This window comes from Rhagoletis pomonella, unplaced genomic scaffold (assembly GCF_013731165.1).
Source record: "Rhagoletis pomonella isolate Grant_MI unplaced genomic scaffold, Rhpom_1.0 Rhpom_scaffold_00003, whole genome shotgun sequence".
NCBI classification, from domain to species: Eukaryota; Metazoa; Arthropoda; class Insecta; order Diptera; family Tephritidae; genus Rhagoletis; species Rhagoletis pomonella.
This window is the reverse complement of record NW_023458557.1, coordinates 57,551,100-57,579,072: the sequence shown is the minus strand read 5'-3', so window position 1 is coordinate 57,579,072 and position 27,973 is coordinate 57,551,100. Positions and strand designations below refer to the sequence as shown.

The window sequence follows — 27,973 nt, the reverse complement described above, 5'->3', positions numbered from 1 at the left end:
AGCTTAGGCTTCAACCGCTTTTACAGCGGAACGAAATGTGTTTTTATCTGTATTTTTATACCCGAGCGCACTTTTGCACAAGGGTATATTAATTTTGTTCACATAACGGTTGTTTGTAACAGCCAAAACGAATCGAGATAGATATAGACAAATGTATACATATATGATCAGGATAAAAAAAGAAATCGATTAAGCCATGTCTGTCTGTCCGTCCGTCTGTCCGTCTGTCCGTCTGTCCGTGTACACGATAACTCGAGCAAAAATTGAGATATCTCAACGAAATTTGGTATGTATGTTTCCCTTAATCCAAGGTAGGTTGGTATTGAAAATGGGCGAAATCGGACTGTAACCACGCCCACTTCCCATATAACGGTAATTTCCAGAAATACGAAAACTGCGATATTTTAGTAACTACTGAAGATAATTCACTCAAAATTGATATTTACAATAATTTTTAGACGAAAAATAAGAATATTATAAATTTTTGGAAAATGGGCGTAGCCACGCCCACTTATGGTAACATGTGTATATCTTGGTAACCGTTGCACCAATTTCTTCCAAACTTGGCACAGCCTTCGCATAACATACCAATTGGCCGAAAATTTTTAAAATCGCTCAATAACCACGCCTACTTCCCATATAACGGTAATTTTCAGAAATACGAAAACTGCGATATTTTAGTAACTACTGGAGATTATTCACTCAAAATTGATATTTATAATAAGTTTTAGACGAAAAATAAGAATATTATAAATTTTTGGAAAATGGGCGTAGCCACGCCTACTTATGGTTACATGTGTATATCTTGGTAACCGCTGCACCAATTTCTTCCGAACTTGGCACAGTTGTTGGCCTTGGTACAGCATAAAAAACCGCCGAAACTTTTTAAAATCGGACAATAACCACGCCCACATCCCATATAACGGTAATTTAGAGAAATACAAAATCTTCGATAAATCATTAAATATTGAAGCTAATTTATTCAAAATTGATGCTTGCAACAATTCTTTACCAAGAAATACGTTTATGGTAAAATTTTGGAAAATGGGCGTGGCACCGCCCACTTATGATCACATATAAGTATATCGGTAACCGTTCTACCAATTTGTACCAAGCTCGGTATGGTTATTGTACTTGCCACGTGTAAGCAAAACGTTGTAAATTATTGAAATCGGACTAAAAGAACGGCCGATTCTCATATAACGGTAAATTTAAGAAATGCTTGAAACTTCAATATTTCGAAATTGAAGGACGCTAATTTACTCAAAATTGATACACCTCGGCTTACCATCTAGCGGAAGGTTTCGGAAGGGTGAAAAAACATATATTTAATACTTGCGCCGGGTATTTAATGTTCGGCTCCGCCCGAACTTAGACTTTCTTACTTGTTTTACATACGTATATATATATGTAGATATGTATAAAAGAATCTTCGGATGGAACTTGATAGTATTTAAATAGAAACAAGATTGATACAAAATTTCTGTTTGCGCTTTCAACAAAATGAAAAATATAATACTTTACAGCGAAATATGGGATGCAGTTGTATTAGATGAAAAACCGGTTTATTCCATAACAAAAATTACGATTTATTCGATATCCGAAAAATCATGATTTCAAAAAAAAAACCGCAATAAAAACCTTGGAAAAAACGTGAAACCATTTTGGAAATACCGTGTCAACTACCCCAGTGTATACGTTATATGTGTGTGCAACAGCAAAAATAAATAAATGTATGTAGTTTCTGCAATTAGACTAATAAATTTTTTGTAGAAAAAGAATCGAATGAATGCATCATTATTTTCTGCATTCAGCAAAAGTCATAGAAAAAAACCATAGAATTCGAACCTTGAAAAGAAAACATAAATTTTTTACGGGCAGACCGTTGTGAAATATAAATATTTTAAGATATTACATCTGAAGTGTGTGTCTAATGGATTTGGTTAAGTATGATTTTAGTTGAACAACAAGAAAAGATTTCCAGCTAAGGTACACAACATAAAGCGTCCGATTGTCAAAACTTTCCAGGGATCTATGAATGTTTATGTAGTTCCAAATTGACAATATATTTCTTTCATTCCACCAAAAAAAGGTTGATTGAACAGCGAAATCTTTCTTACGAATTAAAGGGGTTTCCTTACATACAAAACGAGTGTGGTTTGTTACTTATTCTTGAGCGAGTAGGCGACTTGAATTTAACATTCAAAACTCAAGTTAGATTTATCGTCGCTATCATGTCAAACTGTCGAATGTGAAAATGGGCACTTTTCAGGAGAGCAAAAAAAACTGTTGTTGTCAATAGGAAAAGGTGTGGGATTCGATACTTTGTTAAAGCCAGTATGCTCTGCTTTTAAGAAGACTCGAAATTTGACGATTTGCCTACTTGCGTATCATTCTAAACGCATGCTCAAGGTATCGTAACTGATAAAAGCATTTTTGCACATATAAAAGAAATTTTAAATAAAAAATATAAAGTTTTTTGAATTTTTATAAGTTTTGTACAAAGTTTGAAATGCGGATTTTTATGTTATGTAATATGATATACTTTTATGGAAAAATTAATTGTAGAAAATTAATTAAATAAACTTTAAATAAACAAAAGAAAAATCGACTAAACTGGTCAAAATGTAACTTAACTTAATCAGCTGACCACAAGTGTGTGTATATAAGCATTTCAGTGTTTTTACTTATCCGTCATAATTCTGTGTACTAAAATATAACATAAACCTGTGCACATTTGTTTAACTTTTTCACATCCGTTCGTAATAATGAATAAAGTTTTACATGCCTTGAGAATAAATACATATATCCGGCAAAAAAACGGCGAAATCATTAATTTTCAACATTGGTGTATGCACGTATTTGTTATTGACTACAGTACAGTTCAAATACGAAAAAAGCTCAAATTGAACAGGTTGCAGCAACAACCAAAGACAAATGCGAACATTTTTAAACAACGATTTTGGCCGTCATTTTGATCCAATTTTGAAACCATAAAAACTCTCATCTACAGAAAATTACCTTTTCCAATGGCTTTCTTGGTTTTAAAATCCGTTTGATAGAATCGCCAAACGAACGGAGACAGAACTTATGTTAGCGTATTAATATATCGTCACCTGAAATGCAAAAAGACGTAACAAACGTCGTCGCTGAAATACAAAAAGTCGTAACTAGTAAAAAATTCAAAATTCAGTTTTTGACTAATATGATGGATTTCATCTAAATTCAACTTCCACACCATTTTATGAAAAAAAAATATATATATTAGTCACGACTTTTTCCATTTCAGTAACGATGTTGCTACGTCTTTCTTTTCTGCATTTCAGGTGACGATATAGATGTCTTTCGGCATTCAGTGTGCCATCTAAAAGTTACCTTCTTCTTATTTGTCATTAGAACCGTTTGTCGGTCAGCTCTGAGTACAAACAAACTTTGTTAGTTGCTTCTCACCTTCGCGAAGCTACACCAGTTTTGCATCCCTATCGCTAAGGGGTCCCTCTGCACTAGGTCCTTCCATTGTGCTCTGGGGCGCACTTACTTTCATTGTCTCATCATGGGTGCCGAGTCGAAGAATGTTTTCACCGTGCAACATGTCAAAGCCAGGGCTAGTATTCACGCCCGTTTATTTCTGAAATATTCTGGCAATTGTTTTATAACTATTTAGTTAGAGCTAAAAGAAAAATGTAATAAATAAATATGTATGCATGTTAGGGCGACAAAATTTTTTTACAAAGTGTGCGAAGATTCTACGTGTAATTATAAGCAAATTTTCTGAAGAAACTATGGGTATAAAATCAATTTCGAGTTTGCCAATTGCGAAAATAGGTTTCGAAGAAAATTTAAAAATTTTCACTGTTGAGCTCTCTGGTGGAGTTTTAACAAACAGATACGTCAAGAAATGGATTCCTCATACCAAAAACCCCTTATAGCATGTTTTTATACAAAATTTAAGCACTTTTTTACGACACTACAGCAAAATGCTAAGAAACCTATTTTCGCGATTTGGCAAACTCCAAATTGATTTTAGACCCATGATTTCTTAAAAAAAATTTGCTTAGCATTCCACGTAGAATCCTGTGATATACGCGCATACTAAAAAAAATCGCCCATACAAATTGACTCGCCCTAATGCACCTTAAATACTAAACTTCGCTCTCATCTTCTTATTTACAGATATGTAGTATTACATCTAGAGGTTTCTTTTGTAAAGTGACTTATATACATATTAACCCACTAATATACGGGTTTGCGGGACATTGTGGAGCCCATTCTAATTCTAATCCTTTAAACACATTTTAAGTTTTGACTCATTTCTAGCGTTCAATTTGAACTTTGAGCTAAAGGGTAGAATTCTACGACACAATTTTTTGTGGTTCTCTTTAGCCCATTGCCTACCATTATCATTATCAACCATTGCCATTACAAGCATTTTGCAACCCTGCCTCTCCACAGGCTCTTTTAAAGCGTAGTTTTTGAATTTTGACGATAAATCATTGTTGCCATGAGCAGTCTGTTTCTGTAATTAAATGTGAAATTTAATACATCTCCTGTCCTAAAAATTCGCAAAGATCAATTCCACCAAATCTTGATTTTTAAAATGCTATTAGTTTTGCATTACGAATTTTAGCATGTCGTTAATTTTTTATGTACAATCTGTTTGTAAGTTTTCCAATACATTAAATTTGGTTCGCAAAAAGCGAGTTTCTGTTACGCCAACAAAAACTAGTCAAGCAAATAATCAAATATTATTTCAAATTCTGCAATTATTATTTTTTTTGTGTTATGAGTAATTACGTTTAATGGCCGTTATTGGACAAGCTACTCGTACATACATACGAAGAAATGATATTCTGATATAATCGCATACATATATATATATATATATATATGCGTATATTTATTTAATTGCATGTCGACATTTCCCATGAAAATCTGACTGTATATCGCGGTGGTTTGCGTGTTATGTGTAAATATGTATACATAAAGACACATATGGAGATATGTATGTATAAAAATCATAAAGATATCATGGTTTGGTTTCGTATTTCCGGTGCTGGGCGTACAACAAAACACCGATAAAACAATTGCTTTTTTCACAAAATTATGCGTAAGTATAAATGATACGAGCAAACCGAAGCGTGCACTATTCATAAAGGTGCTATACACATATCGATTGACCTGTGCAATGGTAATGACACAACTCAAAACTCCTGGTTTTCCAGTAGAGCCAATTATAGCTTTTTGGTTTCATAATTTAGCAATAATATGTCTTGCTGCCGTGTCGACTTCCTATAACGTCCGCCGAAGGTAACTTGGCTGGGCGAGTCGTTTTATTATTACCTGAATAAGTCGTTTTCTTATCGCTGCAGGCGATATTTGGAATAATTTTATTATACCCGAGCGCACTTTGTTCACATAACGGTTGTTTGTAACAGGCAAAACGGATAGAGATAGATATAGACAAATGTATACATAAATGATCAGAATGAAAAGAGAAATCGATTAAGCGGTGACTGTCTGTCTGTCCGTCCGTCCGTCCGTCCGTCTGTGCACACGATAACTCGAGTAAAAATTGAGATATCTTATCGAAACCTGGTATGTGTATTCCTTTCGGACGTAGAACGGCTGGGAGTGAAAATGGGTAAAATCGGACAATAACTACGCCTACCTCGCATATAACGGTAGTTTTCAGAAATACCAAAACTGCGATATGTTAGTAACTAAAGCCTATTCACTCAAAATTGATATTTACAATCAGTTTTAGACGAAAAATAGGAGTATTATAAATTTTTGGGAAATAGGCGTTGCCCATTATGATTATATGTGTATATCTTGGAAACCGCTCCACCAATTTCTCCCAAACTTAACACAGATGTTGGCCGTGATACACATACCAAATGGCTGAAAGTTTTTAAAATCGGACAATATCCACGCCCGCATTCCATATAACGGTAATGTAGAGAAATTAGAAATCTGGGATAAATCAGTAAATACCAGAAATACGGGAAATAATCATTATTTTTTAAATTTTAACCAAAAAAACCGACAAGTTGTAATCGTCGTAAAACAATTTTATTTATACCCGCGTATTTGTTTCCGTACGTCCCACTGTAATTTACAATGATTTTTATTTTTCGAGTTTAACCAATAAAGATTAAAAATAATATTTAATATTTGAGTTTTAATTTCTCGCTCAAAGGTAATTATTATTACTTGATTTTTATTTTTTCGCTTAAAGATAATAATTATTTTTGACTTTTATTTTTTCGCTCTAAGATAATAATTATTATCGAGTTATATTTTTTTCACTTAAAAATAATGATCATTCCAAAAAATCAAAAGCTATACCTACCAGCGCGGTTCCCGCCGTATCCTTTTCGGAGGTAGAGGAGACACCCTAATTTAAGGAATAAGTCTAAAAATTTTCAGGTCAAAATTTCAGTAAGTTGCGTCTGTATAGCCTATTCAATTTATAAATAATCATTATTTTTAAGTGGAAAAATAAAACTCGGTAATAATTATTATCTCTGAGCGAAAAAAATCATAAAATCTATATATTAATACGCTACCATAAATTTTGTCTCCGTTCGTTTGGCGATTCTACAGAACCGATTTCAAAACCAAGAACACCGTTGGAAAGGCATTTTTCCGTCTCATCTTCACAATTGGATGAAAATTACGGCCAAAACCGTCGTTTAAACATTTTCGAATTGTGTATAGATGTTGCTGCAACATGTTCAATTTGACATGTTTCGCATGTTGTTTCACTTGACATTTGAAATTAAACTTTGAAATAAAGATAAATATGAAGATGAAGAAATAAATGATAACGATGAAGTAAAAAAAAAGAAGGGAAAAGCGAAGAAAAAGACGAAAATGGAGACAATGACAGATACATAAGAATTAGGGTAACTGAAAGGGTAAGAACATTTCTTGAATTTATGAGGTGAAACTTCTTTACGGCAGTTGGTTGGGAGTAAAATGTCAAATTCAAGGGGAATAATGCACATGGAAGTAGTTCTCAGGGGTTTAGCGGTTTGAGAAAAAAAAAACAAAAACAAAGATGCCTAGAGGTACAGGCAAAAACGAAGATCAAAGTAAATTTAAACACTTTAAGGTAAAGGTGAAGAGGAATATGCAAACATAAAGATAAATATGAAGAAAAGGACGAGGATGAAGATCGATATAAAACTCGATATAGTAATCGATATTGCTATCGATAAAATAATCGATATTGTTATCGATACTGTTATTGATTAAATAACCGCTATTGTAATCGATATAATAATCAATATAATAACCGATATTGTTATCGATACAATAATGGATATTGTTATCGGTATAATAATCGATTAAATAATTGAGTTTGTTATCTTTTTATTCATTTATATTGTTACTGATATGTACAAGAATCGATACTGATGATTGTTATATTTATCGATGATTTAATCGATTTTACAATCGTTGTATTTTTCTATATGTTTATGGATATTGTTATCGGAATTTTTATCGACACAGTTATCAACAGGGTTATCGATACACTAATCGGAACATGGAACGTGATCACGTTACATGACATCACATCACATTTTATCACATGATATGAAGAGACATCACATGATATTACATCACATAATATGATATCACATCACACGACATCACGTGATATGACATTAAAAATTTCCATATTTTTGTATGGTTGTTTTTGCAACCTGTTCAATTCAAGCTGTTTCGCATTTTGTTTTGCTTCGTATTTGAAATTAAACTTTGAAATAAAGATAAATATGAAGATGAAGAAACAAGTGATAACGATAAATTCAAAAAACAGAGAAGGCAAAAGGGAAGATAAAGACGAAAATGGAGATAAAGGCGAAAACGGAGACAATGAGAAATACATATGTAAGAATTAGGGTAACTGAATTGAAATTTTCCGATGGGAATCGAAATAAAATCAGCCATAAAGGTTACCGAAATTTATCGAATCATCGAAGTTTATAATTGTCGAAATTTATCCATGCTTATTAAGTTATCGCAACGTTTCGAATTATTCAAACTGATCAATGTTTATTGAGTTGTCGAAATTCATAGACACAGAAACTTAGTTGTCGAAATTTACGAATAGTTATCGAGCTATAAAGGCGTGTGGGATTATCGAAATTTGTCAACTTAAAGAAATGTATCAAGTTATCGATATTTATTGAATTATCATTATTTATAGACTTAAAGAAATTTATCGAGGTGTCGTAATACATGGGGTTTTTTCAACTTACAGAGTTATCGATAATTATTGATCTACTGAAATTGGTTGGTTCAACGAATCGAAGTTTATGGAATTTTCAAAATATATCGATTTATCGAAATGTCAAGGTTATATAAGCTTATCGATTTATCACTCCTTATCGAACTTTATCGTGTTAACAGAGTGTAACGAGTTATCAAAATTTTTAGATAGCTTTCGTAAAATGTGGAGCTGTCAAAGGTAAAAATTTATAGAGGCATCCAAAGAATTTACATTTTTGAGTTATCGGAATTTATCGAGCCCTCGAATTTCACAGTTGTCGAAATTGGTCGAGTTAGCGAATTTCGTTCAGTTATCGGATTTTAGTGTTTTTGAAATTCATCGAACTATCGATATGTATCAAATCATTCAAATTTATCGATAAACTTGAATGTATCGGGTCCTGTCTTGCCGAAGTCTCCAAAGGTAAGTTAATTTGTACCGTATCAGTTTTGCTACGTGTTAAGTTAGAAAACCTCTCCAAGCCTCCTAAAAACTAGAAAAACGGTCGAATTTCGACAGTAACTGGCACTCTAGTAATCATTATTTGTCATCGGTAAAATAAAAATCAAATATGTAATAATCACTTCCTTTGAGCAAAAAATTAAAATCAATAATAATTATTACTTTAGAGCGAAAAAAATAAAACTCATAAAATTCTGATTAAATGCTGATTTAAAATATTTTACTCATAATGATTACCGTCGCTGGTAAATACTAAAGCTAATTTATTCAAAATTTATGCTTGCAATAATTCTTTACCAAGAAATACGTTTATGATTAAATTTTGAAAAATGGGCATGTCACTGCCCACTTATGATCACATATATGATAACCGTTCTACCAATTTGTACCAAATTCGGTATGTTTATTGTGCCACATATATAAAAGCAAAGCTTTGAAAATACACATATATGACTACATAAGTTTATCTCATTATATCTAACTGAACGTTCTATCGAAGATGTTAAAATAGGAGTAAAACCACCCCTACTTACCATTCTATTAATTACTTCTCTCGCTATGTGGCTTCCTATTTTATCAATCCTATCTCGGGCATAAATTAGATGTTTTTGGGGAATACTGTTGACGCGAAATTCATTAGTTTGGGATTTTTTTGATAGCTTTTTATTTCTAAAATGACATGAAAGAAAGGCTGTTGCCAGTTTGTCACCACGGCAATAAACCGATGAGTCGCAAATTTGTCGCCATTGACGATTGTTGTTGTTGTAAGCAAAATTCCACGTCAAAAAACATATCGTCGTTTTAAGTACAAAACCGCGTATCGTCATTATGCAAAACCGCGTAACTGACATTGGCTGCCAAAAATTGGATTTGCTCACACAAACTCTTTGCTTAATCCTTATCCATTCGTCTTGAAATATACCAGCAAGAAATGCGATTGCTTTATAAAAAAGAGAACCATTTTGAAATATGAATGTTTTTACTCTCTAGAAAATAATTTATGCAACCTCACATACGCGGTTTTGCATTATCTTGATACGCGGTTTTTTTACTTTAAACGACGATATGTGTATATATGTATACATCTGTATGCTTCAAAACTGTGATCTCTCACTGCTGCCATTATCGCCAAAATCGACGAAGAGGTTCTAGGTTAGATTCATGGAACAAGCAAATCGCATTCGTGCAAATGTTTGTAACATTTTACCATTTGCTGATAAACTTATTTGTTGTTTTTTCTCGTTTAATCGAAATGCTATTGAAATATGGTCAAACTAATTTTTGTGCAACGTTGATATAACTTAAAGATTCCAGTCGAAAACGCTAAGGTCCTTAACAGGAGCGCCATGCTATGTCGGCAGCGAAACTTATGGTGATTTCGTTTCTTCCAAAAATGTTGCATTCCCCGGTGCAAAATATATTTGTTGTTACACTTATCCCTGTAAAAAGGCATGTTTTTGCCTTCTTGTCCTTGTCTAGTTCACGCATTTCATAATATTGTTGTTTTAAACAACCATCTAATTTTCAGGGTAACTATCTCCCCTGACAAAGCTTCACAGGACAGTGAATGTGCCTTTTTTTCCTTACAAGAGTGTGACATTTTAAGAAATGAACGAACAATTTTCCCACCCTTTGCCTTTAATCTAGAATCGAACACGAAAAGAGGAAGGGGCAATCAAAAGGCAACATTTTTTGGTAGAAACAAAATAACGATTACATAAAGAATTCGAGTCTCATTGATGAACCATTTACCTTGTTTCCTTCCAATTTACACATGATTTAAAAGCAAATCTCGGCTCCTTTATGCTTATCATCTGATCAACTTTTGCACTCTTTCTGTTCGTAGTATAAGTTTTGATCTTCTAATGTCGATTAAATACTAAACAGATTTCTGATTTGGTTGAGTTTTACGGTCTCGGAGGAAATTGGATCATATAGATTTTGTTCCATTTGCATTTCAACTTCTTTTCGCTTGTTGACTCCACCTCCAATAAAGACAAGTCGATATTATTTTGTTCTATCAACTTTTAAAGTGTATGCCGTATTTTTTTGTTTCGAAGCAGGGATTCTTCTACTTGGAATGTTAATAAATGCATTTCACACAAAGTTACTAACTTTACCTTGGTTCTCAAATAATTGTAAAACTGCGACTTTTCTCACCAAAGCGATGCTACCCTGTGGGGAAAATCTCTAGTTTTGAACTGGTGCGCTTCTAGTACATTTAGAATCACTACTAGTTCGCGATAAATCTCTTTTGCATGCAAACAACTGGCGAATTTAACACAGCAATGTCATAGGAATTGGAAATTGTCCCCCGCTGCATTACCTTTTCTATAGTTCAGAACCAGTCCTAAATTCGACATATGGGATCTAGTTCGCTTTGAACCCCAATTCCTATAGTTTCGAACCAGTTGTAAACGAAAACAGTAACAAGATATTTTCTTTTTGGGTTACCATTGTAGCAATTTTTATTATTTGCAGAGAAATGTATTTTCAATCTGAAATCAATTTTGTTTGAATGAATGTAAATTAAATTGTGCATTTGAAAACACGTTTACATACCTTTGGCTGTAGCTGAATTTTCAGAGGTACTGACTGTTATTGGTTATATTCCAGAAGGTCCCAAAATGTTAAGATGTTAACAGAAATATTAGTTTTGTATTACCAAACTATGAAAAAGCATCTGCGACGTGCAGACTGAAAGCGTATTTGAACGAAAAACCCGCCAAGCAGAAGTCTATTTAAAGTAAACAAGCCCTCCGCTGCATCCCTTTTTCAGTAGTTTCGAACAAGTTCAAAATTCGCCAGATGAGATCTAGTTCGTTCTGCATCCCTTTCTATAGTTTTGAACCAGTTCTAAATTCATCATTTTAGATATAGATTTCTAAAATTGTTTTTTAAAAGTACCACATATCGCTGCTTTTGAACTGGTGGCGATCCAGTTACTATCGGACTGGTTCGATTTTGGCGATAAAGATCTAGTACGGAACTACAAATTTGGTTCACCAGTTCGGGGTTTCCCTACAGAGTAGCATTGGCATTATACATACATATGTTTCATTGAACTTCTGTTGAACGATTTTGAATGCTGTGCGAATTTTCATAGGTATATACATACATACATACGTTCATATGCATGCACATATGTTAATTAATAGCAATACGTTCAATTGCAAAGTGATCGTGCTTATCATTTGTAAACACGATATTTCAAAACAAATGTGCATTCAGTCTCTACTTATGTATAATTATTGCTAATTTGTTACTGAAAACCAGTGTGGTGCTTTTAGCACAATCCTACCTACTCAATTGATGGGTGTGAGGGATCGTGTGAAATTTCATACATACACATACATATGTATGCATGTACTAGATCGGCGCCTGCAAAAACACGAATCATCACAGTTCTCATGTGAACAAAGCTGGTATGCTTGTACTTATGCCTTTATGTATCTATTTGGCTATTCTCCAAGCCAAGCACCGAAAGTAATAGGTGAACATAAATAAATGAATAAATAAATAAACACAAAAGCGGTTAATCAAGCATTCGCCTCCTGCTAGCACCGAAATTATACAATACAAGTAATTTTTAGCAAAAAAAAAACCGACTTCAACTCCCATATACCAAAAAATATATATATATATATATATCTCAAGATCCACTGATCGGATCTCAACCAGATTAGTATGGGACCACCTCTGAGTCACTACCTTTCCGTTGCAAAACGAAATCGAAATCGGTTGACGTGGTCCAAAGTTATGCGGTAACATACATAAAAAAAACAAGTAAGAAAGTCTAAGTTCGGGCGGAGCCGAACACTAAATACCCGGCGCAAGTATTAAATATATGTTTTCCACCTTTCCGAAAGCTACCGCTACATGAAAAGCCGGCGTGTATAAATTTTAAGTAAACTAGCGTCCTTAAATTTCAAAATATTGAAATTTCAAGCATTTCTGAAATTTACCGTTATATGAAAAGCGGCCGTAATTTTAGTCCGATTTCAACCATTTTCAATGGTTTACTTTTATGTGGCAAGCACAATAACCATACCGAGTTTGGTACAAATTGCTAGAACGGTTAGCGAGATATATATACGTGATCATAAGTGGGCGGTGCCACGCCCATTTTCCAAAATTTTATTATAAACGTATTTCCTGGCAAAGAATTGTTGCAACCATCATTTTAAATAAATTAGCTTTAATATTTACTGATTTATCGAGGATTTCGTATTTCTCGAAATTACCGTTATATGGGATGTGGGCGTGGTTATTGTCCGATTTTAAAAATTTTCGGCCATTTGGTATGCTGTACCAGGGCCAACAACTGTGCCATGTTTGGAATAAATTGATGTGGCGGTTACCAAGATATACACATATAACCATAAGTGGGCGTGGCTACGCCCATTTTCAAAAAAATGTTAATATTCTTATTTTTCGTCTAAAATTTATTACAAATATCAATTTTGAGTGAATTATCTTCAGTAGTTACTAAAATATCGCAGTTTTTGTATTTCTGAAAATTACCGTTATATGGGAGGTAGGCGTGGTTATTGTCCGATTTTGCCCATTTTCAATACCATCCGTCCTACGCCCGAAAGAAGTACACGTACCAAGTTTCGTTAACATATCTTAATTTTTACTCGAGTTATAGTGTGCACAGACGGACGGACAGACGGACGGACGGACGGACGGACGGACAGACAGTCACCGCTTAATCGATTTCTCTTTTCATTCTGATCATTTATGTATACATTTGTCTATATCTATCTCGATTCGTTTTACCTGTTACAAAGAACCGTTATGTGAACAAAGTTATAATACCCTTGTGCACAAGTGCGCTCGGGTATAAAAAAAAAAAAATATTCCGACGAACTGATAACCTCCTCCTTTTTTGGAAGTCGGTTAACAATGCAACCAAATGAAAATAATTTATTTTCTTTATTTGTATGTAACTGTTATTTCTGCCTTCTCTCGCTAAGTGTGTATGTATGGATTAGGTATGCCAATCCCGGGATCCCGGTGTTTTGAGGTCCGGAAATCCCGGGATTTGCTTGCATTGATCCCGGGATCCCGAAAATTTTTAAATATCGAATTGATAGTAAAAACTTGCTTATGAATTTTAAAATATGACTTTTGTAAAATGCCGTTTTGACTGAAATTAACAAAAAGATTGAAACTGTACTTTTAAATTGCAATCTGAGCCTTTTTGAAAAAGAGTTAAATGAATTTACTCATAGCGTCGCTAATGTAAACGAAACAGGGGGTTTTAAGGAAAAGTTAGATAATTTTTACTCAAAACTTCCTCAAATCGAAAAACTTATAATTTGTCCGACGTGTTGGTAGAACGTTCAAATATTTTGTAATGGAGGAGATAGGGGTCATTATCTTCAAATGGCTTATGACTACCTTTTGATAGGTCAGCCTAAAAGTGTTGAGGCCGAAATATGTTTTTCATCAATAGGTTTTGTATGTAAAATCTTCAGGTGAAGATTAGAAGTCTCCGCTTTGAATGCTTTGCTGCTCTTACGAAAACATCCTAAGTGCAATAATAACACCACCGGCATAAAAAAGGGGTGTGTGTTTTTAACCAGACGCACCAATAAACATATATTTCGACCCGCTGAATCCCATTCTGAGATCTGTTTGACTGGTGCGCCCTCAAATTTCGAGTAAATTGCGAAAAAATGTGCAAAAAAATCGCCATTCGCCATTTCTTTATAGAGTATAATAAACATGTTTAGAGAAATTGTTATTGTATATTTTTGTTTAATGCTTTGTTTTATTAATCATTACTTTCAAAAGTATCTGCTATTTACATTGTTATTTGTGATGTATACGCTCCTCAATCACATAATCACATGGTTTTTAAATACGATTTAAACAATGTTTTACTTTAAAATTTGTCTGATTTGATAAATATCGCTAGCTTAGAGTGCAAAGTTGCTAACTCCCAATTTAAAAATTATACAGGAGAGGAAAAAATTTCTTATAGCCATTTTCTTCTAGTATTTCGCAAAACTTTGAATACAAGATTTTGCCTGTGTAAAGCAAAGTAAAACTCCATACGAATCAGAATGATTCGATCCTTTTTAAAAGATTTCGAACTATTTTGGCCTTATTGAATTTTCAGAGCTTTTTTTGGACTTAGCAAATATTCCTTTCACTGAATATAAATGGGAAAACATAAAACAAGAACCCTTACCCTTTTCGAAACGATGCATTTTTAATTTACCTAGCCTCCTGTATCAAAATATGATTTTTCATAAAAAGTGAAGTTGGCCACTTTTCACTCTAAGCTAGGGATCGTAAATTTTAAATATTTTTATTTCATGGTAGTTATGTCTAAATGCTTTCAGATATAGAATTTTTACTCATATTTATCAAAGTTATGACTCAATGTGAGTTCCGGGATAAATCCCGGGATCACAATTTTCCTCATATTTTTACATCTCTAGTATGGATGTAAACAGTGCCGGCCAATTGCATAGCGTCCTCTTTTGATCCTATTTATTTATATTCATTAATTGTTTTATAAAAAATAGCTTATTTTATAACAAAAACGCTGTGACTGAGTGATTAGAGGTGCGTCATTTTTTCTAACAGCGGTCGCCACTCGTCAATCCCCATCCCATTTCTGCCATGATAAAGTTATCTATGTACAGTAAAACCCGCTTAAGTACCTCACGAAAAATGTCAGCTTTTTGAGGTACTTAGGCGGGTTGGGTACTTAAAAGAACCCGCTTAAGTACCTCAATAATTACTGATGTAGTTACATCCTCTTGTTAACTTACATAAATACTTGAATAACAACATTTAATGAAGTATACATAATCTAAAACCAAAATCGTAGCATTATTTAAATACATAAACAAGTTAAGAAAAACTTTATTAAAAAAATATTTGGTGCAATGGTAAGCCATTTTTACAAGACTTAAATTGTTTAAAAAGTCAAAGTTGGACATATCATTTTGTACCGAATTCAAAATTATATAGTTTATTTATTAATTTTTAAGATCAATCAATTAAAATATACTTCATTCCCTAACAAATATCATATAAACCTATGCTTAAGATTTTGTAGAACACTAAAAAAAATCGTCATAATTTCAAACTCCTTTCTCAGAAATGTTCTTTGAGTATACAGTTTTATAGCCCATTCAATTTTAGTGTAATAATGTACAAGTTTCAAGTGGCTAAAAGTTACCGTTGATTTTTTAGAATTTTTTAACCGAAGGTATGTAGCGCTCCTACTGAATTTCAAAATACGTAAATATTTTAAGGAATTTAAAAAGAGCACTCAAAAGGAGAAACTTATAAGTAAATTTGCAAATGGGGCACGAAAAATTGTGATACTTAGGCGGGTTGGGTAACTAAGCGGGGAGGTACTTAAGAGAGGGATTTTCTTTAGATTATATTAAAAAATTCACGGTGTCCAAAAATGTTGGTTACTTAAGCAGGTTAGGTACTTAAGCGGGTTTCACTGTATATATGAAAGAAAATGCGCAGCAAGGTATATTTTTATAATGAATGATTACATATCAAATAAAAAAGGAGAACTGTCAGTACTGCGGATCAATAGAGAGCGCTATTCAAGTGGCCCACACTGTATTAAATAATTGTTTACATTCTACTACATAAATATCCGCGAGCAGCGGTTATTTTTATAAGGTATGTGTGTATGTATGTATTTATGTAACTTTGCAGTGATCTAAATAATCCAATAACCTCGCGCTTTTGAGAATGTTTATACCTATGTACCTAGTTCTACATTGTATGTTTTTAGATAAATAAACAACCGACTAGGGGACTACAAAAATCACTATTTAGCGAATTGTAAATTCAAAACGTGTTTGCATTGAAAAAAGTAAAACACTAACAACGAAAAGAAAACAAATTGATGTAGTGAGAATATAAACAGAAAGCTATGAGCAAATAAGTAGTTGCTGGTTTAGTGGATTGTCAGACAGCGTAGAACAGACAGGTGTGCGAGACAACGCATTACGAAACCGTAACAGAGGCGCAAAAGTGGTCAGTCACAGCGGTAACCAGATCACGAGCTAGCTGCCCATTAGCGGCGGTATACCACAGCTGCAACATTCCAGAATATGTGGTCAGCAGTTTTTTGTTTCAAATAGCTGTGGTTTGTTACGTATGAGAGAAGACCAAGGTGATAGAATTTATTCAAATATATGTATGTACGTATGTAGCTTACATTTTATAAAAAGATTGCTTACAGTGGTACCAGATGTGTATTTAAAACCAACTAACATAAGTGAAAGGTCCACCCAAGCCAACTTAAACTTAAACTAGAAAGATAACCTTATGAATTTTCTAAGATTAACATTTACTTGTTTATAACATTGTTACGTAAATAAAATAAAAACATTTAACTCTATATCTTTGGGATTACCTTTTTATACTTAATTCGTCCCGCTTACATCTCTGCTCGGCCAGACGACGATTGCAGCACCATTAAGATCTCATACGACAGAAAAAGCCCACAACGAAGCAGGGATGAAAAATGGAAATTTCAGATTGTACCTAATATCATAAAATTAATGCACCTAAAAGAGACAGATTGTACCTAAAAAAAGTTATATTGACTTTGCGAAGTTTAATTTTACATCCAGGTTTTTTTAAAACAACATGAAAATTCTGTTAATTTATACGATTCCTTTTATTAGGTGCTGGAAGTCTAGAGAAAATAATCGGAATTGCCGTAAGTAACTTCGAAAGCATTTTAACCCCTCTATTCTAACAGAGTCACAAAACTTAGCTCATCACTGTTGCGATTTCAACTGCGCCGAGAAATGTGTCACAAAAAAATTCGATTTTGAGTGCTAGAAAAATACACAAAAATTTTAAAAATTGAATTGAAGCGGCATATTTTTTGAGCGGCAAGCTTTGAGGCGCGGTAGAAATCACAGCAGTGATGAGCTAAAGTTGTGACTTTGTTAGAATAGGACTGTAAATATATTTCCAGAAATCAAAATGCGAATATGGGTCAAATAGCTTTTGTCTCAAATAAAGAATATACGAAATTTGAAGAAATCCTAGACACCTTTTAACCACTTTCCTTTAGAATTGTTTATTATTCAAAATGAAAGCGAAACTTCTCTCATACCTACAAGTAAGTATATTAGCACGGTAAAAGAAAAAGAAAAAAAAACTAAAAATGGATCGGACCAAAAGACGATTGTACCTAAAATGTAGTGATTGTACCTAATGTACCTTTAAGTTATCAAACGTCGGAAAAAGGTACAATTGTACCTACTTTTTCATCCCTGCAACGAAGGCACATTTCAGGCGCAACTGCACCCACCAAACTAAATAACTAACGGGAGGCCTAATATGCAAACACCGACATTTCTGTGCTCCGGAGTAGTAAGATCACCATTCGTAAACAGCTCTACAGCACACTCTTCTAAACCGAGACGTTCGTTCTAGTTCTGACATACCGTTCGTTGCACCCCACTGATCAGGAAGGTGAAGGTGCCAGAGGAAGCTCTATGGGCGATGCTAAAAATTCTGAGTTTCGGTATCCAATCGTATGAAAAGGCGTAGGTCGGTAGGCGCCAACGATAGTGGAGGAAGTGCCAGCAATAGCACCAAAAAGGGTCAGAACACCCCTAATCTGTACTCGGTCCTTTTCTGTGATAGCAAAAGGTCAGAAGGTTTTAGGAATCATAGACGAAAACAATAAAGAATAGACACCAATAAAAGTGTATCGCCGCCTTCATTAACAAAAGAGAAGTAAGACAACCCGGATGCACCCACATCTTGTATACAGAATGGGTGGTTACTGGGGCAACGTGAGCAGCCCATGTGCAAGATGCGGTAACCAATCCGAGTGGAGCCTTGGGTCACGGCAGAAAGGGAGGGAGCTTCGGTGGGGCCACTCCGACTTATTCGGCTTAAGGGCTCACTGAAGTCTGCAGCGTCTGTTCACCAGTAGGTGCGGCTGCAAGCGGGTGTCTGCTTGGAGCAAGGGGCTCGCTATATAAACGTGTATTTGGTTGCGAAACCACCCTCCGGACCCGCCCCGTAAAAACCACTTCCAGTGAAGAAGCAAGGCAAAGCCTCGGATGAGACCCCCCTTATGATGACGACCACGGCAAATGTTTAAAGGACTACGATTGAGGGCATGCACCTAGAATGTCCGGTCCTTTAATGGAGAAGGTGCCTCTTCCCGGCTGTTTGATGTCATCGTAAGGACAAAACCTGACATCACCGCCATCCAAGAAATGCGTTGGACGGGGCAAGGCAAGCAATGTCTGGGGCCTTGCGACGTCTACTATAGCTAGGGTGACCATCCGTTCTTTTTTTTTGCAGGACCGTACTGTTATTTAAATGTCTGTCCTGCGTAGTTTTTCAAAACAGAAAACCCCCAAAATGTACTGATTGATAATTACATAATGGTAAGCTGGTTTTGAAGGTTCCACCAGCCAATTAGTTCTAAATTTTGTACGGTTATGGACAATGGATAATGTGAAGATGAAGACCAGCTTAAAATATATCAATAGCACTGTTCTACAAATTTTGTGGTAATCGCTTAAGAAAAAAAATGTTTTCCAAGCCAATTTTCTTTTCAAACAAGCGTTTTCGTAATTTAACCTACAGTTACTTTGCCGATTTCGGTGAAAATTATTAGTGTTACAAGCGACCAAAATCGAAAAAAGTGAAATTTCAATCATTTTCTATTTATAGTAAATGAGAAATTTTTTTATGTAATGTAAAGTTATAGCTCAGTACATTTTTTTTCACCCGAGATAGTCAAAGTTGGGGAAGAAAATATCACAAAGTTAAAAATCCAGAAATAGTCCTAATTTTATGATGGTTCCTTAATATATTTTAACTACATTGCATTTGAGTATGGAGAGGCAACTATCTGGAAGTATTTTACATAAAAAATTTACTAAGTATTGCCCGGTTTGTAGTTGCAGTTAAAGAAAACACATGAAAAGGCACGATTTTTTTTAAATTCGAAAAAATGTAAATATTTCAAAAACGGTGACACTTTTACCTGAAATTTTTTTGTTTATCAGGGAGCTCACTCCCCCCTACCTACCTTCCTCTAAAGTTTGGCACGTTACTTCTGGGACAACCTGTATATATATATATGTAGTATATTTTTGTTATTTTTATACTACGCAATTATAAGTAGGTAAATTTTTTGAAAAATTGTCCTGCATTTTCTAAACATATTTCTGGTCACCGTAACTATAGCTGCCATGTAAAGGAGCAAATTCGGAGTTGGATTTGTGATGGGAGAGAGAATTTGTCGCCGAGTACTGTCGTTCACCCCGGTGGACGAGCGTCTAGCCACATTCCACATCAAAGCGAAATTCTTCAACAATCTGCTCATCTGCGAACATGCCCGACGGAAGAGAAAGATGAGGCATCCAAGGATCTCTTCTACGAGCGCTTGGAGCGCACATACGAGCGCTGCCCCCGTCATGATACCAAAATCGTGCTCGGCGACTCCAATGCCAAGGTGGGCAAGAAATGGATCTTTAGAACCACCGTCGGAAAATTCAGCCTCCACGACGAAACGTCCGACAACGGATTGAGGCTGATCGACTTCGCCGTGGCGCGAAATATGGTAGTATGTAGTACTAGGTTCAAGCATAAAAAGATCCATCAAGCTACGTGGCTGTCTCCGGATCGAAAAACGAGAAACCCAATCGATCATGTTGTGATAGACGGAAGGCACGCTTCCAGTGTTTTAGACGTACGCACACTCCGAGGCCCAAACATCGACTCGGACCACTATCTTGTTGCAGCCAAGATACGCACCCGCCTCTGTGCAGCAAAAAATGGGCGCCCAAATATGCAAGGAAAGCTTAACGTCGAGAAGCTGCAATCACAACAGACAGCCAGTGCTTTTGCTACTCGACTCTCACACCTGCTCTCAGAGAGCACTCTTCAACAAACCGACATATGCGAGCAGTGGAACCACATTTCCCGCTCATTAAGTACCGCCGCCGAAGAAGTAGTCGGATTTCAGCGAGCCCGAAAGAACAACTGGCACGATGAGGAGTGTCAGGAAGCTGCAGAGAAAAAAGATGCCGTCTACAGGGCCACGCTGCGTTCGGGCGCAACGCGCGCTATGTGGGACCGCTATAGGAATCTGAAGAGGGAAGCGAGACGTATTTGCCGCAATAAGAAGAGAGAGGCCGAAATACGTGGGTGCAAAGAGCTTGAAACGCTGGCCGACAGGAAAAACGCTCGAAAATTTTATCAGAGAGTTAAGCGACTTAATGAAGGTTTCAAGACTAGGGAGAATTCCTGTAAGAGCAACCATGGCGACCTAGAGGCTGATGTTCAGAACGTACTTAAATGATGTAGGGAACACTTCTCCGCCCTACTGAATGGTAGCAGCACGGAAAGTTGTGGAGAAGAAGAACCCGAGCCCGCAGTCGATGATGACGGAGTCGACGTTCCACCGCCTGACTATGACGAGGTACGAATAGCAATAACGCGGCTGAGAAGGCCGCCAGCTGAGCTATTCAAGTACGGCGGCGAGGAGTTGATAAGGTGCATGCATCAACTCTTGGTCAGAATATAGTCAGATGAAAGCATGCCCGACGACTGGGATTTAAGTGTGCTCTGCCCAATCCACAAGAAAGGTGGCCCCGTCATTCGCGCCAACTACCGTGGTATCAGCCTTCTAAGCATAGGCCACAAGGTCTTATCGCGCGTATTGTGTGAAAGACTGAAGCCCATCGTCAATGAACTTATTGGGCCTTATCAGTGTGGCTTTAGACCTGCCAAATACACCATAGACCAGGTATTCACAATACGCCAAATCTTGGAAAAGACCCGCGAAAAAAGGATCACCACTCACCACCTATTTGTCGACTTTAAAGCCGCTTTTGGTAGCACTAAAAGAAGTTGCCTATACGCCGCTATGTCTGAATTTGGCATCCCCTCAAAACTCATACGGCTATGTAAAATGACGTTGAGCAATACCACCAGCTCCGTCAGAATTAGGAAAGGCCTCTCCAAGCCGTTCGCCGCCAAACGGGGTTTCAGACAGGGCGACTCCCTTTCATGTGGCTTCTTTAATCTGATGTTGGAGAAGATAATAAGAGCTGCAGAACTGAACCGCTCAGGAACAATGTACTACAAGAGCGTGCAATTGCTGGCTTATGCCGATGACATCGATATCATCGGTATCAAAAACCGCCAAGTCTGTTCTGCCTTTTCCAAGTTGGATAAGGCAGCAAAGCGAATGGGTCTGGTGGTAAACGAGGACAAGACGAAGTATCTCCTGTCATCAAACAAACAGTCAGCATATTCGCGCCCTGGCACCCACGTCACTGTTGACAGTTACAATTTCGAGAAAGTAGAGAATTTCGTTTACTTGGGAACCAGCATTAACACCGATAATAAGGTCAGCATGGAAATCCAACGCAGAATCACTCTTGCCAATAAGTGCTATTTTGGACTGAGTAGGCAATTCAGGAGTAAAGTCCTCTCTCGACGTAGGAAAACCGCGCTTTATAAGTCACTCATCATGCCCGTGCTGGTATATGGTGCAGAAACATGGACAATGGCAACATCCGATGAGGCGGCTCTTGAAGTGTTCCAGAGAAAGATTTTGCGGAATATTTACGAGCCTTTACGCGTTGGCGACGGCGAGTACCGCAGACGATGGAACGATGACATGGACATAATGCAGCGATTTAAAATACAGCGGCTCCACTGGCTTGGCCGTGTCGTTTGAATGGACACCGATTATGCATACTGATTATATGATTATGCATACTTCGCATAACTTCGCACAATTTCGCATAAACTTCAAACTGTAATTTCGTATGTACTTCTTATCTAATTTGTATGTATTCCATTACCCAGAAATTAGCAGAAATTTTAAAAACATAGCGATCTGTTGAGTTTAGATTTTGATTCACATTTTCCTAAGTTACATTTTTATTGCACTGGTACAAATGGTTGTGCGAAGTTATGCGAAGTATGCATAATCAGACCCTTAAACTCGGAACCCGCTGGTGGTAGCAGAGGCAGAGGGAGGCCCCCACTGCGATGGAAAGATCAGGTGGAGAAGGACTTGGCTTCACTTGGCGTTTCCAATTGGCGTCAGTTGGCACAGAAGAGAAACGACTGGCGTGCTTTGCTGAACTCGGCCAAAATCGCTTAGGCGGTTACAGCGCCAAATAAAAAGAAGAAGAAGAATTTTAATTTCATTGTGACTTTATTTAAATCTTAAACCTTAGTTTTTATGAAAGCCTAAAACTTTCTAAATAATATTAAAAAATGTGTAACCCACCTCAAAAAAGGAGGAAAGTTATTGCTTCATGTTTGTTTTATGTATTAATATATGTATATTGCCGGATAAATTTAGACCCAGTGAAACGTTTTCGATACTTAGTTTTTTATTGGAAAGGTGGCACCCCAAGGGTAGCCCTAAACTAATTTGGTTAAGTTCCGATCATTGGATCATAAAGAAATTAACGGTACTCTCAAATTTGTGCAAGACTATTGAAGTCAGTGGTATTTTCTGATTAAAAATTATTTGTTTGCCTCTTCTCTGTTCTCAAAAGAACTAAAAGGGCCCATACATGATACCAGCATGCTGGCGCCATCTAGTGTTGGTCCCAGGCGATTAACCGAGTTGTAATCTGATTGTACCAGCTGCTGGTGCGACATCAAGAACGATTTGATCCCCAACAACTCATTCACGTCCCAAATTTTGTTTTTATCAAATACCAACACATCTTAATTCAACATGGAATGACACGCGTTTATCTTACCTTCCTCTTGCATACTTTGAATGAACTTATTCGCAAAGAAATTAAAAGGGAGAGAAAATACCTTACCAACGATACCTCATAAGTCTAAATTGGTAAGGTTTTGGCTGAGTTATTCAAGTTTTTCTTAATCCAGTCTTTGAAAAAAGGTCAAAAATAGCATCAAAATTCTCATTATTCTGATTCCATAGAAAAATTTTTCTAATTTTTTTTTGCAAACTTTTTAAGCTTAAACTGTTTAGTAATCTGAGGTATATATTTAAAAAAAAAAATATCTAAAAAAAAACTTTTTATTAATAAAAAACGCAATTTTTGGAGGTATTTTCGGTCCAGCTCACGTAAATCTTAATATTTTTGCGAGGTATTTTGGTGGAAGTCTTAAAATATAATACATCGATTTTATAATTCCAGTGGAAAACAGTACCAATGTTTTGTTTTTTTTTGATGGGGAGTGATGCAGTCTACTGTACATAAGTTGACTATGATTACATAGTAGCACAATGTCACTAAGCGCTAAAATTTTCAGGCAATAGCCTCATGCGATTATCGATTATATTTTTTGTTGTTTGTGTGAAATATTTTATTTTTATCAGTATTTTTCTTTTAATCAAAATATGTTGAATTAAAAGTGAAAATAAAAACATATTTTGCCAGGAGTGCTTTTCTTTCAGTTTCTTGTCATTAGACACCTTTTTCTTTTATTCTATTTTAATTTGGCCAGCCAATTAACAATAAATCCGAACTGGCATATTAAAGATGATAAGATGACCGATTGGAATGGGTGGAACATGAGTTTTCAAGTAGTTTTCAGTTTCAGTTTTCAAATGGTTTTCGTTTGACAGTTTTTCCTTGGCCGAAAACACAAGTTTTAGGTCGAAAACCAATATGTTTTCGATGTCGGTCAGAACATGTTATTAGATATTCAAAGACACGGCAGTTAAAGTGGCCGTAACTTTTGAAGGAAAAATCGTATAGCACCATTCGCATTTTAAAGGATAATAATAGTACCAGACAAATTTTTAGACTGTTATTATTTAATCAGAAAATCTTCTTCTTCTTTCCTTTTCGAAATAATATAATTCTCGCGTTTTTTTAATTTTCAACGTAATTTTTATTTTCTGAGCCTATGTGAGTTAGAAAGAATATAAATTGTAACTATGGGTCAATAGCACGTTGAATAGCTTACAATGTTGCTTTCAAAATGAGCCCTATCTCTAACTGAATAAAAAGTAATTTTACTTGAAAATTGAATTAATAAAAAAGACTCTTACGTTACAAATAGTTTTCCGCCGAAAACACATGGATAATGAAGAGTGTAGGAAAATACTTTTTTTATTAGCTTCAAAGTAATAAGAGCCAAGCGAAGTGAAGCAAGTATAATGCAAAAAATAGTGGCTCTAGAATTTTTATAAATGAGAGCAGGTTCGTTTTAATATTTATATTGTCTTATACCTCAGAATATGTATGACCCAGATATAATCAAAAATCTGCGAAACCCGAGAAAAAATTGTTCCCCTTGGCTTCGTTTTCGGCGATTTGGGCCATACGCTTTTAAATTAATACAATTTATAGATAGGGACCCGTGATTTTTAATTACTGGGTCCCAGTTCCCAATATTGCAGTTGTGAATTAAGAAAAAAAACAATGTTTAACAAAATGGTAGAAAAAATTATGCAATTCCGGCTATAATCAATTCGATCTTTTCCGGACCTAATTTGTAAAGAAATAAATTTGTACCAGCATGCTGGTATGTTATATGCTTCGAGCTTGATTGTACAATCATTTGATGGTGCCAGCAAGCTGGTGTAGTGTATTTCTCCTTTAATCAACTGACTGTATGCTTTAATAGCCAGCTGAAACTATCGCTGCTTAAAAACAAAACAAGTTTGTTTTATTAAGTTTCCCTTTCTTTAGATAAACTTTTGTTATGTTTTTCTTGAAATTTCGTACTTTTTTCATTTTCACAACTAGTTCACTATTATTTTGACGATTGCCAAATTTGAATTTCATCATGATGAAATTACAGCTTTGTTTTTATTTTCTTTTTCATATTTTATTCTCTTAATTTTTCATGCCACAAAATATTTGTTGTCTTAACCGCTTTAGTCTGGTTTTCTGTGAGGGACTGACTGGTTGACTTGTTGCGCTGTGTGCATGGCTTTGTGGCACGCGTTGCCGTAAAGTTTCATTCAAGCTCTCCATGGCATTGAAAAAAGGTATGAACAATTTAACTGCTACAACAACAGGCGAACGAGTTACGTGAAAATTTTAAGCATGAAATAATCATTGTTAGGTGCATATGTAGTTGTTATTTTTAATTTTTTTCAGGTCTTTTTTCTTCTGGTTACTTCATACTCGTAATATTGCATACATATCATATGTAGATGTGTGTACACTAGACTTCATCACCAAAAAAAAGTTACAATTTATTATATTTTAAGGCGTCCACCAACATATTTCGGAAAATTAATAAGTTTTAAGCGAGCTGGACCGTTTTGAAAAGACCTCCAAATATGGAGCTTGTTATGAATAAAAATAGTTTCTTAAAGAACTTTTTGAAAAGTCCACTCAGATTACAAAACAGATTAGGCTTAAAGAATCTGCATAAAAATAATTAAAAATCTTTTCAAGGGAATCGTAATAATGAGATTTTTGATGCTGTTTTTTTTTTTTACTTTTTTCTCAGTCGAAAGGTATTTTGCAACTATTTTTATTTATGTGCAAAAAAAGTCATTCGTGTCCCAAGTTTTTTTTTTCAAATACCAACACATCTTAGTTCAACTTTGAATTATGTTCGTTCATCCTACATTTCTCTTTCATCCTTTGAATAAGCTTATTAGCAAAGAAATAAAAAGGGTGAAAAAATACTTTTCTAATGATACCTCACAAGTTTAAATCGGAAGAGTTAAGATTCAGTTATTCAAGTTTTTCTTATACCAATCTTTGAAAAAAGTTAGAAAACAGCATCAAAAATCTCATTATTACGATTCCGTTTTTTTTTTTATTTTTGTTTTTAATATTTTTATGTAAATTTTTTACTTAAACGGTTTTGTCATTTGAGGGGATTTTTTCAAAAAGCATCATTAAGAAACTATTTTTATTTATAAAAGACGCCATTTTTGGAGGTATTTTCAAATCGGTCTAGCTCGCTTAAATCTTAATATTTTTCCGCAATATTTTGGTGGATATCTTAAAATATAATAGATTTTATAATTCCAATGGAAAACAGTACCGATTTTTTTTTTTGTGTGGGGAGTGATGCAGTCAAATGTACATACATATGTATTTTTTTTTTTGTCTACCTTTGCTGTTTTGCAGGCATTTGTCGTACTTTAGCATCTTACTTCATATCACTTCACTTTTCCTTATCTTCGCGCGATTTTAATCAACACAGTTTCTTAATTGGCGTTGATTACTCATACAAAAGCTAGTTGTTTGCTTGTTGTGCAAATTTGTTGTTGTTGAAATGTTATACACTTTGTTGTATATTACATTATGAAAATTGCTGATGCGATAATTAACTAACCAGATACTTATGTAAGTGTTTGCATGTACATATGTGCAAGATAAATGTTATAAAGATAAATGTTCATTTGTTGTGGGTTGAGCTTTCTAATTACATGATTAAGTACTTGCTGAGCAAATAATCTACTTAGAGTCTAAATTGAAGTAATCAACTTAAGAGGACTTAGTGTTTTAAAAGCAATAAATAAAAATAAAGCATATTAATGTATTAAGCTTAGATGTTGACTCCTTGCATTAATTAAAAAAATATGAAGCTACAGATATCTGACTTAAAGTGAGTTGTAAAGTCATGCAGGAGTCATGCAGACGTTATTGGTAGTTTGTTTTCTTTAAACAAGTTTCTTTTTAAATATCCTCATGCAAAAATTACTTCGAATACACATTTTTCTTGCACTGCACAGATGCTTGTTCGAATTTATTGGAATATTATCATTTTGATGTTATGTCTGACAGAATTCAAATATGGGACCACCTACAGCAGAACATGTAAATAAATGAACAAATATGACATTTTAAGTAAAGTAAATAAAATAAAAAACTGAAAAATGGAAAACATTTTTTTCATAATGATATTTTATTTCCAAAAGTAGTTAGTTCCAAGTTAGTTGACACCTAATGCAGAGGAAATCAATTCTAATTTTATGCGAAAACCGCCATCCAAAGGTAGTTAGTTACGGCCGAAGGAAATAAGTAATCAAAAGTTACAACTAGTAGCTGCAAACTAACCCCATTTTCTGCAAGGTATATACATATCAGGGTTGTTGCGAATACTCGCATTCGCAACCGCGGAGCTTCCGTATTAATTTTAACATTCGCATTCGCTTTCGCATCCGCAATAATCAATGCGGAGCTTTTGCGAATGCGAATGTTGTGCAAGTGCACCGATAAAACTTATATATGGCTAACAAAATGACAAATTGTAGTCAATATTTTT

General features: G+C 35.0%; 1 protein-coding gene across 1 annotated transcript in view; it reads left to right on the top strand.

Annotated features, from left to right (window-relative positions):
* The window catches only part of LOC118735320 (cell wall protein DAN4-like), a 318,943-nt gene that overhangs the window by 67,759 nt on the left and 223,211 nt on the right, over nucleotides 1-27,973 (top strand). The gene's annotated exons all lie outside the window — the stretch shown is intronic.